Here is a 16,057-nt window from a genome sequence, read left to right as displayed (position 1 = left end):
TCATATTAATATTCTATGAGAGGAAACCTAAACGACAATTTTATAAAATGGATTCCAGTAACTGTCGTTATAACTCTCAGAAGTAAATGGCACCAATGTGCTCCTCGTTTTACACTAAAAGTTTAATCTTTTTTTGGATTCTGCACCCCAGCCTAAACAAGTAAAAATAATACATTTCTACAAAATCAAACACCAAATGAAGAAGAACTCTCTTGCATAGCTACTTTCTTCCTGTCTATTTGCCACCGCACCGGATCTAGACATCAGCTGCAGGTTTTTTAAAAATCTGGGCAAGCAAAGCAGCAGCAAACAGTTTGAAAGAATGACGAAGATGATCAGGGGAGTTTTCAGCGCCACATCTATGCAAAGTCAACAGCTGATGGAACCAACAGAAAGCCAGACACACCTTTAAAACAACTGTATTGTCTTCCTAAGTGTTATGCAGAAACGCTACTCTTGCTTCCCTGATTACTTTAAAAAAGAAAAGTACATCATGCCTCAGAGAGCAGACAAATGAACGCCCAGTGCATCTTACAGTAATGTGAAACATATGCAGCAAACGCTGAGCTACAGATTCATTATGAAACCGTGTTTTTCTTTGATTTATATTCAAGGAGTGCACCATGCCTCCAATTACATTTTCATCCCAAATTTCAGCTAGTTTACATTTTTATTCTGGGCCTTCGCAGGACTTTAGTATAACTAACAGTTGAAAATCCTTAATGAGTTTAGGAGTAGTTTGAAGCAGACTCTGGGTTCAGCCAGTGTGTACAACTATCTCCAACCTGGTCTCATCAAGTTTGTTTGAACATCACGGTCTGTTAAGCCACTTTGTCCTCCAGAAAACATTTTGATTGTCACCACCCTCATCAGTATATCTGTTCCACATTACTATCCTGGAAAGAAATATTTAGCTACTGGATTAAAGATCTGTACTTCTACCCATAGATCCATCAGTAAGATAGCATGTGAAGGAGCAAAGGCATAACTCCAGCTGTTCCTGACATCAGAGATAATAAAGAATATTTGAAAACGTTTAGCATTAGAATTATTTCTGAAAAGAAAGTTATTTGGAGGCAGAATCCTCTCTGCTCGACTGGTAATTGATTAATTGGTAATGAGAATCAAGACCTAATACATGAGGGACACATGTGTACAGAATATCCTTCTGCTCGTATTTAAACCCTTTCATGGTGTTAATTATATCTGCAGTGTCTGTAAGGAATGGAGACGAACTGAGACAGGGTTCAGTCAAACTGCAGATAGCTGCCATAAAAAGGACCAAGGAGAGGATCTTCCAGACATTTCTTGACTTTAGTCAAGTCATAAAACATCAGGACAAATAGGATTTTTCAACAGATAAGAAATCTTCGTCCTTCTCGGTGATCCAACCCTTCTCAGAGCAGCACTGATGTATCTCAATATTGAATATATAAGTAGGATTTAGCTTCAAAGGTTTAAAACATTATTCATCAGACAGCAGACATCTTCAGGTTGAATGAAATTACTCAAAATCCATCATCAGAGCAGAACCTCCCTGATCAGCTGGTCCAATAATGACATTCTTTCTTTTTAAAATGGGAATCACTTTAGCTCCAGCTTGTAGCATGAGCTGAGGTTTATTGTAAAGAAAAGTTTTAAATGAAATAGTCTAAGGCATTTTCTCATGTTTCCAGTGATATCGATCTTCTCCTGCTTCAGGTTGTCCCTAATAGCTGTGCTGGGTTCACGAGTCACCCTGATGAAAACACACACCCTTCCACAATAAAAGCTGGAAACTGATCTCCAGCCTTTTCTGCATTTACCAGTTAGTTTTTCTTTAAGTTCTTACCTGCTGATTATGATTTTAACCAAACTGGTTCGCATGGGCAAACCTGATCTACAAGCCAGGTTGTGAATGAGTTGGTGGAGGTAAGTCCAGCTGTTTAGAGCTGTATTCAGATGTAGGCCTGACAGTGGCTGTCATGTTTCATGGTCTGCAGCTTTTAGTATTTTCATGTTTTTTTATGTTTTGAATGGTTTGTAGCACTTTAAGATACCCTAGAAATGTTTTGTAACAGCTTTTCATCAAGAGAAGGTCACTCAGGAGGTCATAATCACATTCTTATTTTATTTTATGGGATTAGTCCCAAAACAAATAATTACATTTGAATTGAGATTCAAGTAGCTTTTATAGTGCTTTGAAAACTATTGTTTTACACTGAAACTCTTGAACAAAACCTTTATGTTGGAAACATCGAATATATTTTATTTAATAAACACAAAAACTGTTTTTAAATTATTATAGATCTTCTCACCAGCTTGGCTCTGTGTAAAACAGAAACTACCCCTCAAAGCTACATTGGAGAGTTTTCCAGTCAAAGATCAAACTTCGGCATCTCACCAGGTTTTAATTCTAGACTGACTTTTGTAGGCATTCAGAAGTGGACTTGCTGGTGTGCTTCAGACCAGCGTGCTGCTGTATCATCCAAGTGAATCTGAGTATAAGGTGAAGAACTGATGGTTGCATCAAGAGCAAGGTGTCTTGGTCCTGAAGCTGCAAAGAGTAAACAGACTACCACACTGCCACCACCGTGTTTTACTATAGCACTTTGTCCTTTAATGAAGTGATGCAGAAAAATGGTCAGCATGACACAGATACAAATTAAACGGAAGCTCTTTTTTATCAGTTTAATTTGCTACATAGAAACCTGTTGGAAATAAATGATCAATTACTAATTTCCTTAAATATATTAATAAAAAAATTACAAATAATAAACTGATACAAATTGGTGTGTCTCATTAGTCTGGTATAGTAACATGATTTGAAGGCTTTTGGTCACATGACCTGAGAGCTATTGAAAAAAAAAACATGTTTGTAAAAAAATAAAAAATATTTTATATAAAATAGGAGAACAATAAAATTTCATAAAATCTGTTGTGTCTCATTAGTCTAGTGTTGTGACACAAGTCAGCCTTGATTCTGCATGTTTGGGTCACCTCGAAGCTTTTCATTTTTGGGGTTTTGTGCACGTTTTGATTGACTAATTTGCTGATGGTCTCTAAATGATCCACAGCGTTCAGCAGCGAGGACACAAAGTCTCATTATCTGGCCTCTCCACAGTAAACGGCATGAAAAGCAAACCCTGCCTGCAGTAAACTCCGGGTCCATCTAGGGTGGAATTCAACCGTAAACCTCAAACAAAAAAAAAAAATCTGATTTTTTTCATATTCAGAAAATGCATCAAAATTAAGATCCCTCCATATCTATAAACTAGAAAACAACAGCAGGCATTCTTAAAATCTTAAATACAGGTCCTTCTCAAAATATTTGCATATTGTGATAAAGTTCATTATTTTCCATAATGTCATGATGAAAATTTAACATTCATATATTTTAGATTCATTGCACACTAACTGAAATATTTCAGGTCTTTTATTGTCTTAATACGGATGATTGTGGCATAAAGCTCATGAAAACCCAAAATTCCTATCTCACAAAATTAGCATATTTCATCCAACCAATAAAAGAAAAGTGTTTTTAATACAAAAAACATCAACCTTCAAATAATCATGTACAGTTATGCACTCAATACTTGGTCGGGAATCCTTTTGCAGAAATGACTGCTTCAATGCGGCGTGGCATGGAGGCAATCAGCCTGTGGCACTGCTGAGGTCTTATGGAGGCCCAGGATGCTTCGATAGCGGCCTTTAGCTCATCCAGAGTGTTGGGTCTTGAGTCTCTCAACGTTCTCTTCACAATATCCCACAGATTCTCTATGGGGTTCAGGTCAGGAGAGTTGGCAGGCCAATTGAGCACAGTGATACCATGGTCAGTAAACCATTTACCAGTGGTTTTGGCACTGTGAGCAGGTGCCAGGTCGTGCTGAAAAATGAAATCTTCATCTCCATAAAGCTTTTCAACAGATGGAAGCATGAAGTGCTCCAAAATCTCCTGATAGCTAGCTGCATTGACCCTGCCCTTGATAAAAGACAGTGGACCAACACCAGCAGCTGACACGGCACCCCAGACCATCACTGACTGTGGGTACTTGACACTGGACTTCTGGCATTTTGGCATTTCCTTCTCCCCAGTCTTCCTCCAGACTCTGGCACCTTGATTTCCGAATGACATGCAGAATTTGCTTTCATCCGAAAAAAGTACTTTGGACCACTGAGCAACAGTCCAGTGCTGCTTCTCTGTAGCCCAGGTCAGGTGCTTCTGCCGCTGTTTCTGGTTCAAAAGTGGCCTGACCTGGGGAATGCGGCACCTGTAGCCCATTTCCTGCACACGCCTGTGCACGGTGGCTCTGGATGTTTCTACTCCAGACTCAGTCCACTGCTTCTGCAGGTCCCCCAAGGTCTGGAATCGGCCCTTCTCCACAATCTTCCTCAGGGTCCGGTCAACTCTTCTCGTTGTGCAGCGTTTTCTGCCACACTTTTTCCTTCCCACAGACTTCCCACTGAGGTGCCTTGATACAGCACTCTGGGAACAGCCTATTCGTTCAGAAATGTCTTTCTGTGTCTTACCCTCTTGCTTGAGGGTGTCAATAGTGGCCTTCTGGACAGCAGTCAGGTCGGCAGTCTTACCCATGATTGGGGTTTTGAGTGATGAACCAGGCTGGGAGTTTTAAAGGCCTCAGGAATCTTTTGCAGGTGTTTAGAGTTAACTCGTTGATTCAGATGATTAGGTTCATAGCTCGTTTAGAGACCCTTTTAATGATATGTTAATTTTGTGAGATAGGAATTTTGGGTTTTCATGAGCTGTATGCCAAAATCATCCATATTAAGACAATAAAAGACCTGAAATATTTCAGTTAGTGTGCAATGAATCTAAAATATATGAATGTTACATTTTCATCATTACATTATGGAAAATAATGAACTTTATCACAATATGCTAATATTTTGAGAAGGACTTATATGTTGAAGACAGATTCTTTAATACATGGAGATAAACTTGTAATTCCTCCCTTTTATATTGCATTTAAAACAATCGGGGAATCTGCAGCACATTTTTTCTCTTAGAATCAGCCAATCACATTTCAAGAAGACTGGAAGTTGGTTTCAGACAGGAAAATCCTGGTCAGTGCATCTTTAGTTCAAGGACGACATCACCGATTAACCTCAGAAAACCAACAGTGGAAACAATTATAAACGCCCAGATTTTCCAGAGCCTTGGTCGGCTCTGAGCAGTGATCGATAAGCCAAATGCTGAAAAATCGGAATTTGTTCCCCGTTTATTAAGAGCACCACACTAGGAAACTTCCACCACTTACAGCCTATAAATGTTCTGAGCCTTTGTGAATTTTTTTAATAAAACTCAGATCAAGGTTAGAGACTGATGTTTTGATGCATAAAAGGTCGATAATCTTTTAATTCTTTACTTTTCTGTTGTCTTTTAAAATAAAATCTATCAGAGAGCCTTTTTCAGAACTTGCGCTAAAGGTTTATTTTCTGTTTCTACTGTCAAGAAATAGAAGAGATACCAGTCAACATCTCTAACTGGATGATGACAATAATGTTTCTTCACCCTTTAGTTTTTCTCTTCTGAAGCACTTTATTTTACTTTTAAATACCAGCCATATTTTATGATGAACTAGAAAACAACTTTTTTAACCTGACATCAAACAATATAAAGTGAAAGGAAAATCACTGTATTCTCTACTTTGGCTTGTTAAACATTTCAGTAAGCTTCCAGCTCCTCATCTGAGAACAAAACTTCCAGAAAACGTTCTCCTACTTCATGAACTTCTCTTTCAACATCATAAATTTTCATGTCGACTCTTTCAGGTGAGCTACGCACCCAGCAGGTCACATGGCCCACACAGTGGAAGCTGCAGCAGCCAATATAGTCTCTCTCTTAATATGCATGTCAGTACAAAGGGTTAGACTGTTAAAAACATATCTGTTGGTTCAAGAAATGCCTTTATGGAGGCTCAGATCTTATCCTAAATATCGGATCAGGACATCTCCAGTACTTCCTGAAGAGAAATAAATACTTGTTCTTTTTTACAGTCATCACAGGATTATTGAGGCATCCAGCCTGGATCTGTTAAAGATTTCTTTTCTGGACCACTTTGGTCTCAACATTCAAATTTGTTTTTTAACAAGATCCTCACCGTAAAACTTTCAACAGTAAAGATGATTCCACAAGAAAAAGTTCTGCGGCAGTTCTCCAGAATGTTGATTCCTACTTTTCGCTCAATGCAGAAGTAGAGCTAGATGGAAATAACATTGCTGCTCAGCAACTGTCAGATGCTTATTATTACCACTGTGTACAAGTTTCAGCTGAAACTTCAAACCCAATTTCAGCTTCATTTTTACAGGGCAGTGTTTCACACCCACTCCTGTTTCTCAACACAATTACAGCTCTTCTGATGCTCAAAGCTATCAGTTGTTGGCTTTCTGAGCGCCATCAATGCTGCTTCCTTACAGTGTGAAGTTATTTTAGCTTTAATCAGGAAATGTTTCTCCTGACGTTTCTGGTTCAACTGTAACACGCTGAGCCAACACTTGACTTCCATCCTCCTCAACACTGCGCTCTCAACGTGTTGTGCATTAAAAAAGTTATCAAAGCACCAGGAAGCAGTGATGTCAACGTACTTGGTGTAAGGCGGCGGGTCTGCCCGAGCAGAACACCTTGAAGACAAACACCAACACGTCAGTACTAATCTTGGCAGTACTGACTTCTCTCCAACAGCAGCAAAGATCTGACAGGAAATGAAAGTGTGCCATGTGAAGAGCAAAACAACAACATCACTAAGTTAAAACTGTTTTCCACCTGCAGGGATGCGCATGAGCAACACCACCAACCACAGCCTTGGTAGCTCAGCTGTTGTTAAAAGATAACATCCGGCCCATCAGGCTGTGGCCTACGCAGAGTTCAGAGGATGACGTGACTCTGAGAACCTGTGACTTGTCGAGTTCAGACAGGTGTTTATTTACATTCAGTGGTGGAGAAGGAAAGTCCATTCTTTTATTGGTAAAAACAGCTACACAAGAAGGTAAAAATACTCAACCAGAACCCTGGTCAAGATGTGCAGGACGCCAAACGCCAGGGTTAAATCTGTAGCAATGTCACAGGCTTCCTGTTAAACTCCGCCAGTAACTGAAACTGTAGCAACGCATCCGTCCATTTTATTTACCCACTTTATTTGTTGTAGGCTCACAGGGTGGGACAATGTCCATCTGCAGCAGTCTCCATGTGCACATTACAAAGGTGTGCAGTCCCTCCTGACAGCTCTTTGGACCAGACAGTTCTTCTTGATCTAAATCAGGTGTTTGCAACCTTTAAAATCCAAAGAGCCATTTTATATCACTGTTCATAAATATCTACAACAGGAATTTGTTCTCAAGTACCACAATTTTATATTTATTTTTAGGTTTTTAAATAAAGAAAAACATAAAACGTCAGCAAGAAGAGGATGGGTCCATTTTCTTCCATGGGATGTTGATATTCATGGGAAATTATGTAAAACAAACAAGCACATTGTTTTCAACATGATGACAAGAAAAACCGATCTAAAAACATATTACTCATACTTTTAGTCATACTGTAGTGGAAATTCAATGCAATCATTCCATAAAAACTGAAAAACAGCTAAAACCTGCCCTTATTATTCTACCTATATTTACAAATATTAACTTGGTCTTTATCATTTTAGTCAAAGTTATTAAGAGCCATTGTGGAGGGTCCAAAGAGCCACAGGTTGCAGATCCCTGGTCTAAACAGATGACATTTACAAGCTGAAATCCCAGCTATAGCAGACGTATCACTGACTCATGTTTAAATATACATACAAGTTGATATCTGGTCTATGGATACAGACAGAAGAGCTAGAAACACCACACAATGAAGATGAGGATAAAGCTGGAAGACCCCAGAGCTGCTCAAAATGAATGCATCACATTTCCTTACAGGTTTCAGTAAAACGTCATGAATGCAGGTGTTTGCAGCAGCACTGAAACAGACAGGAGCCTTTGCCAAACCTCCAGCTCCTCAGCCGTTGTTACAGGAAGCTGTCCCTCCCCCTCTTCCTCCAGCCCAGCCTTCATTCAGGGTGGGCGTGCAGAGGGAGAGCAGAGCGAAGCTGAGCCCACATCCGTTCAGAGAGAACATTTCTGAAGCCCACAGCACAGCAAAAACACAGTCCACACCTGCAGTACACTCCCACCGCCACTGGAGGCAGGTTAGACAGTGTGGGTTTAAAGTCCACAATTTGACGGATTTTACCGATAAATCTTAAATTTAAGAGAAAAGCTGTCATCATGATGGTCACTGGTGGTCGTTTTATACATACATGGGAGCTTTTAAAACATAATTGCACACTTAACTATGACTGTTTTCTCCAGATAATATCTACCTGCTAAAGTGGATGCTCGCATTTTCTTGTCTCCAGCTTAAAGCAGGATCCAAATGAGACCATTTCTGATACCTTTTCTTATCAGAGCTGCTAAATAACAATCTGTCTCTGTCAGTCAGTGGGCAAAAGCTGAGTGATTTCCGCTGAACTCTGCTCCATCATTATTCTGTCGCAATTACTCAGAAAATGCGCCTGCGGCTAAAGTTAAAGACTCCTTCTGTAGCCCACATCCAACCTGAGATGTTTCATGTTAGAAGGAAACAAGTCAGAGAGGTGACGAAGCAGCAGAACCACTCATGTTAACCCACTCATGACAGAATCAGAACCAGAACCAGAAACGGGCCTCCTGGTTTAGTTGGGATTTTCTGTTTGGCTGGAGAATCAGTTCAAATTCTGCCCCCTTTTTCCAAACCAGCGCCTAACTTTCAGTATGTGTGAGTTACTCAGTATTACTGTGTGGGTTTAACTTGGTGGATCTCAGCAGAACCGAGCCAGCCCGGTGAACAACAGCAGCTTTATCTCAGGGGGGACCAGGAATGGGACGTTTGCAGCCTGACAGTTGCGTCATCACTATCCCTAAAGTTCTGCCTGGTTCGGCCCAGGTTCGGCCCTGACTTGTTCGGGAACATACCAGCTGATGTCCACCAACACGTCACCTGAGCGCGCGCTCACATAACAGGCACGAGCTGACAAACAGCGACAGAAACCCGAACACGGATATCTCTCACCTGGTTCTGGCGATTCGGACTCACTGCAGCGCAGCACCGCGACGTCCCTCCGTAGTTCGGAACCAAAAACGATCTTCAAAACCAACGTGGAAGAGTTGTTTACAAAGTCTCCCCGTGAACTCTGATTGGTCCGAGAGGAGTGGAGTCCACGCCCCAAACCTATGTCACCGGGCCCGGGTCCAAACCTTGTTTCCTGGATTCGCAGCCTTCGACTAGGAGGAAGGAGACAAACTGTTGCTCTTTACTGGGGACACATGGACTAAAAGGGTCCGTTAAGATTTTCCTTTCTATTGGTTTCTGCAGGGAAGGAAGAATTTAAAAACAGAAGAGTCAAAAACAAAAAGTGTGTCTGACTTTAAATAATCACAAACTCTCATAAATGTATACCTGTTCCTCTTCTTGTAGCAGTACAATATACACCAGAGCACTTGTGGGAATGTCCATTGTGCTGTTAACAACAGGTTTGTTGAGTTTTATTGCTAATAAGCAGAAGTGATTAAATAAATAAACACATAAACAGATGATTGCCTTTTTTTGGCCGATTTGTACCTTTGCGGTTTTGGTCCATTCCTACCCGACCTTTTGTGGTACTAAATAGTAGCAACCATGCGTCTGTTCAGTACCTGCCAGGAAGACAGTGACGTCGATTTCAGTTTTTTACCTAAAATCTACTGTGAGCACATATGGTTAAATGACTTCAATCAATAACATCTACCAGAAGAGGTCAATTAAGAGATTTTTAGGTTTCATCAGCCTGTCATATTTTCAACTGGACCCAGCAGGGATCAGAACCTAAATGACCCAATCCTCCCTTTTGCCCCATCTTTATAGCCATAAATACAGAAACAATGATAAAAACCTATTGTCATGTTTTTGAAAGTGGTTTCCTGCCAACTGGTCATAACTAAATTAGAAATAGACTTTGAACTGGTTCCAGATCAGTTGGCCATTTGCCAATTTATACCCCAACTTTATATCCCAACTTGTAACCCTAACAGCCATATTGGTAATCAATTTATAGAGTATTATATGAGAGGCTAAACGTCTTTAAGACATAAAAGAAGAGGTCTAGTTGTCTTCCTTTCAAACACTCAGGCTTATGAAATATGAGTGACCTCTCATGACATCTGATCAGACAAATAAAACTCTGAATGACCTCTTGTTGGTGGATATCATTTACTAGAGTTTAGGTTCCTGAACTTTATTAAAGTTCAGGAACCTTTGGAGTCTTGATGACAAGTAATGGCAGGTAGGAGCATCAAGCACAGACAAGTCAGACAGAACTAACAGGGGCTCCATCTGTTGTAATGCATCTCTGGTCTTTTTATGTTAGGGAAAAACCTGAGCCAAAGAGGTTTCCAAGGTTCGTAGCTCTCTGAGGAGACCCTGGAGAAGTTGGAGGGATGATATAACCCGTTTGGCCTAGAGACACTGTGTGATCAGACCTTGGATAAGCAGATCATAACAGATATATGTTAATAAAAAAGCATGTGTGAAATAATGCACATGGCATGTGTTACTTGTCTGGTATATGTATAGATTATATGCCAGATATTTTTCTTTTAAAGCAACCATATGTTAAAGCACACAATTTATTCCAAAAATAAAACCTAACCTCAAATTCTTCGACCACCTACTAAATGTTTAATAGCGGCCAGACAATTAAGCATCACCTAGATTCCTCCTGGAGGTGATGGATGTACAATAAAGTTAAAAAGTCTATAGTTTAAGAGCCAAAAACAGCATAAAGCTCCCTATTCTCCTTCAGCACTGAGAAAACATGAAGAAAACAAGAACTGCCTGAGCAATGACTTTCTTTGTTGTCACTAATACCACTTTATAAAACCCAGATTTTCTCTTTGTCATATGAGATTCAGTTGGATTAATTGTTATGTTTTCCATGCTGTTTGTGTTGGTTTATTGAGCAATGTGGCTCAGCTTACTGTAATAAAAAACATTCTTCTTCTCATCAGAGTTATGGTTGTCATAATAATGCAATGTTTAATAATTCAGACTCATTTGACATTGTTCCTAAAAGTCAAGTACTGTTTCTGCAGTCCATTGTCTGTCTGACAAAATCTTCTATTTTAAAGTCAAACTGAGGGTGCATTTACTGCATTAAGAGTGAATTTATTGAATCAGAAAGTACCTTTGATCCAACATCTGAACATACGTTTTGGTCTCTTTGTGCATCAGGAAAACATATTCTGAGTACCTGATCTTTTAGGAGAAACATCTAATAGTAAAGCTGATTAATGCAAAGAAAACAAGAGTGATTCTTTCTCTAAGCAAGTCAAATAAAGCTGGTGGCCCCATGAATCAGGAGTATAATTTTAAGCCAAGAGCATCATTTGAATTCTCCATCATGAGAGTTTTTAAAAACTTTGATTGCAGCCTGTTTGATGAGACACTTTTTAATAGGCTACTGTAGAAGCAAACATCACATCCCAGCTCAAAACAGCTGAAGGCAAAAAGAGGTTAAACCATGTCCAAAATTCACAATGAACCCTCCTCCAAGGTTCTCTTATAACACTTGTGCTTTGCTGTCTTTAACAATATGTCCATTTTGTTTGGATTGTCCTTAGAAGATCAGTGAATTCTATAAACCCTGGTTAAACAATCAGACATTTTCTGCAGAAAGATTAATCAAACATGACCCAAACCCTACCAACTTGCTACTGGGTGAACTTCCATTCTGGGATATTTGCATTAAGGCCATATTCATATGGTGTTGTTTGGTTACATAGCTTTTTAGTGATTTTAATTGTTTAGAAAGGTAAAGAAATGTAAATCCCTCAATTTTATTTCTTGTATCAGATTTTACTGTATCTCTTATACTTCAGTGAATGTCACACACATTTCTGAAGACATTGAAATGTCTGTAGTTCATGAAAATGAATTAAACAGGAAGAGGCCGAAACAAAATGGAATCACTTCCTGTGTAAATTTATCACCGCAGCAAATTTAACTGACTGACTGTCTTTGATCAAATAAAATCACAGTATAATCCTGGGGGTAAGACAGTGCTAAAAGTGAATATATGTTTAAATGCATCAGATCCTCAAATATCACATGGAAAGAGACCTGTAGGTTTGGCTTGTAAAATGTGGGATTTTAATCGTATTTAATATTCACATGATAACAGACACACAGCCACAGAGACTTTTATAAATGCTGCCAGGTAATCATTCCCATTAAAACTTGTCTTTAACTTCATTCAGGCATTGTAATAAGAACCACATCCTTTTCCTGCGGTACCAAGAATAAGACAAACCTGAAATTCTGTCTTCCTGCTGGGTCATTGCTGTGGTTCAGAAAGAAACAGCTTTATCAAAGGTAAAGAACAATAAATTAACATATAACACAGAAGTTTCCTGGGCCTCATCATCACTCAGGATCTCAAGTGGGAGCTGAACATCACCTCCCTGTACAAGAAGGCTCAGCAGAGAAAATACTTCCTGCTGCAGCTGAAGATGTTCAGCCTGCCAAAGACAATGATGGCGCACTACTACTCCGCCATCATTGAGTCCATCCTCACCTCCTCCATCACCATCTGGTACGCCGCTGCTGCCACCATCAGCGACAAGGGCAGACTGCAGAGTAATATTCGCTCTTCAGAGAGGGTGATTGGCTGCAGTCTTCCTTCTCTTCAGAAACTGCCTCCAGGACTCAGAGGCGAACAGGAAAGATTACAGCTGACCCCTCCCACCCTGGACACAAACTGTTTCACACTCTCCCCACTGGCAGGAGGCTGTGGTCCATCAGGACCAAAACCTCTCGCCTCAAAAACAGCTTCTTCAATATCTTCAATATCTTAGCACATGTAAATACTATTTCAGTTAATTCTATATTGTTGTTATTGTATATTTTTAATATTTACCACGATGCTCTATTTTTCTCATAACATTCCTGCACAACTTGTTTTTGTTTTTAACTACATATTTCCAGATGTATTTATGTCAGCTGTATGTTTGTCTATGTGTAGCACCTTAACACCAAAGCAAATTCCTCGTGCGTGTGAAACATTACTTGACAATAAAGCTTTTTCTGATTCTGAGGGGAAAGCATGTTGCTCCCTAATGACATTTGTTCTAATATCAGTATTTAGTTTACTATCATCACGAGAGTTTTTATCTGCCATGTTGGTCTTTTCATGTGTTGCTGAATTCAGAAAAATAATGTTAGCTTATAATGGACATGCTAAAAAAAACCTGACAGACTAATTTATTTAAAACTCGTTTCTTCTTTTAAGTATGTTTCATGGTCATCCAGCACCATGGGGCCAAACTCAAAGTGAAGCAGGTGGACGGCCGTATGTTGTCCTGGATTGACTCCTATTTAACTGACAGTTCAGCCTCCTCCTGAGCATTGTGGTGGAAAGGCTGCTAATCAGAAAAGGTCTCTGACAATCACACGTTCATTCTTTTTGCCTCTACACAGCAGGCGTCTGCTACACTTCATGTTTAAGTCAGCCTCAACATTTTTTGATGTCTCTTTTGTTGCAGAATGGGGGCAAAATGGGTGTGTGTCTGCTGCTGAAAATTAAAAATAATATTAGACCTTGTAAGACCAAACTAGGAGATTGTAAAAGATCTCATGTTGATATGAGCCTACAGCAGATCTTAAACTATGTGCAGCATATGGAATATGTCTCTCAACTCAAAACTCTTGAGCTTGATTGTCATCAGTAGCATTACATATTTCTTTACTCAGCAGTATCACATATGTCATTTTAAATTTCTTAAATATTTGTTCATTTCTTATATCAAATGTAAGTTAATAATGCTTCCTCCTGTGATTGGGTTCTTGGTAAGGAGGTAATGCTCCTGCTTTTCTTCAATCCATAGCAACATGTGACCTATTGCCACGGAAAAGTCTATCACAGTGGCATTAGGTCCTAACACTGAAATCTACTAAGTGCATTCACATAAGAAGTTCTACCAGGACCTCTGAAGTAGCAGGTGATGGAAGTTTACAACTGTCACTCTTCTTACTGCCTTTAGCAGCTAGCTGTGCCACAGGTAATGCCAGCTTGTACACCAACAGGAACAAAAAGTGAGGGTTTGGTTTTAGTTCCCTTCTCCATGAGAGGGATGCAGCAAACTTGTGTTAGCATCATGCCTTATGAAAAATTATGATCTTTGGTTGTGTAAAGAGTTTAGTTTGGCTGCTATATCTTTCAGACACCACAAGGGGGCAACTGCCCTTGTAGAACCCCACTTCTTGCACTGATGCAAACAGCTAATTGACTTTTACTTGCTGTTAAGATGCTGTAACTCCAATCAGTCGAATTAAACAGTATGTTTATACTGTTTAATTTGTATTGTATTGCACCGACTACGCCAACACAAATTCCTTGTATGTCCAAAAACGTACTTGGCAATAAAGCTTTTCTGATTCTGATTCTTTAAGTTGGCGTGGTTCACTGGATAATCATCCCGGGGGGTTTATGATCACTTTTGTTATGAAAACTTATGCGGATTGGCTAAGTGAGCCTATCCAGCTGTAGGGTCTTAGTTCACTAGTTTTGTATAGTCTTTATTAGGTCTTGTTTAAAAATATTCAGACACATCTTCATGAGGAGAACTTAAAAGGCAATTAACAGAGCAGATATTCTCTGGAAACTTAGTGGACATTGTCTAGTTTTAGCAATAATTGACATTTCCTCAGATGAACAGATTTTTCACCATTATTTCTATTTGTTGCCTTCGTTGTGCATCACTTTTAAGCCAATTTGTGGTTATAGCCTTCTTGTTTGGCACAATCCTTATTTTCAAGAGCTGGGGCAAAGTTTTATAATATTTCTCCTGGGATTTCCCCAGATACCATACCGAGGGAATCCTGGGCACCTTGCAACCTAAGATACATTCACAGTGTCTGATGATGGTTGTACTGTGACTGTATATGGCATCCATGAGTCCACACCTAAATCAGTAGTTTTGTTGTACTCCAGTTTGTTTGTGTCTAAATAGAAGAGTGACAAAGAATCGTGTAAAATGCACACGTAGGAAAAAGTAAGAACCTTTACAGTCCTTCAGCAGCTTCCTTACATTACGTTGACAGAACTGTTTTTACTTGTGTGCAATAAAGATGTCTTAATATTACAGTTTTAAGCATCCAAACAATTATTTTTTTTGATTTTGGCCTGGTCTGAAAGTGGTTGTCTGTGAAGACCACAGTTAGTTCAGGGTTTGGATGACAAACCCTGAACTAATGAGTTGTCATCTGAACTCTACATGCCATTGTCTTCTTTAGTTAAGAATTATCTGCACAGTTGCTATAGTGACTGTCAGCACAATTTCATATTCTTGGCAGAAAAAATGCAGTACTGTGCATGATCCGCATGTATCACACTAGATACTGACAAACATCTCGTACCAAAGAAGCACCAACAAGTAATTATTCTTCACTTGTCTGGAAAATACAAGAATAGACATTTTTTGAAATTCCAGGAAATTCCTTAATTCAAAGTGTTTAAAAATAAAGAATTCCCTCTCGCCTTTTGGCTCCAACTATTCTGGGTGATGCTGTCTTTTTTGTCAGTTGGCTTAATTATGATGCCTAATCCATTCTGCTCTCCTGGGGGTTCGACCGAAGGCTCTGCAGCAGTTAAATCATAGAGCTGAATTGAACTGGGGGACTTTTTTTTGTCTTTGTCTAAGTCTTTTATTCTAGCATAGAACGATGTAGAAAAAGATTGTTATAAGCTTGCATAACTGCTTAAAAAGATATGATTCAGGTTATGGATAAATGTCTTTGGAAGTCGGTTAGAGCAGGCTTTAGATAAACTTTCTGTACACTACATCAATGATTGAATGCACATATTTAGGTAATCTTTGGATGTGACATATAAAAATAATATTTTAATATTTCTAAACTGTAACCAATGAAAACATCCCGTATGAATAAAAAACGACTGGATGTTGAATAAATGGGAATTTATGGGATTTTTTCAGTGTTAAGTCATTTGGTCCTGGTTTAGTG

At 39.3% G+C, this 16,057-nt stretch overlaps 1 long non-coding RNA gene across 1 annotated transcript in view; it reads right to left on the bottom strand.

Moving 5' to 3' along the window:
• Positions 1–9,262, bottom strand: part of LOC124878116 — a 91,665-nt gene extending 82,403 nt beyond the window's left edge. Inside the window, exon 1 of the long non-coding RNA XR_007040663.1 lies at positions 9,074–9,262. This is a non-coding gene — a long non-coding RNA (uncharacterized LOC124878116). The remainder of the gene's footprint in view (positions 1–9,073) is intronic.
• Between the last annotated feature and the right edge of the window lie 6,795 nt (positions 9,263–16,057).

This window comes from Girardinichthys multiradiatus, chromosome 2 (genome assembly GCF_021462225.1).
Source record: "Girardinichthys multiradiatus isolate DD_20200921_A chromosome 2, DD_fGirMul_XY1, whole genome shotgun sequence".
Classification (NCBI taxonomy): domain Eukaryota; kingdom Metazoa; phylum Chordata; class Actinopteri; order Cyprinodontiformes; family Goodeidae; genus Girardinichthys; species Girardinichthys multiradiatus.
Note: the sequence above shows the minus strand (reverse complement) of the source record. Positions and strands in the feature narration are given on the sequence as shown.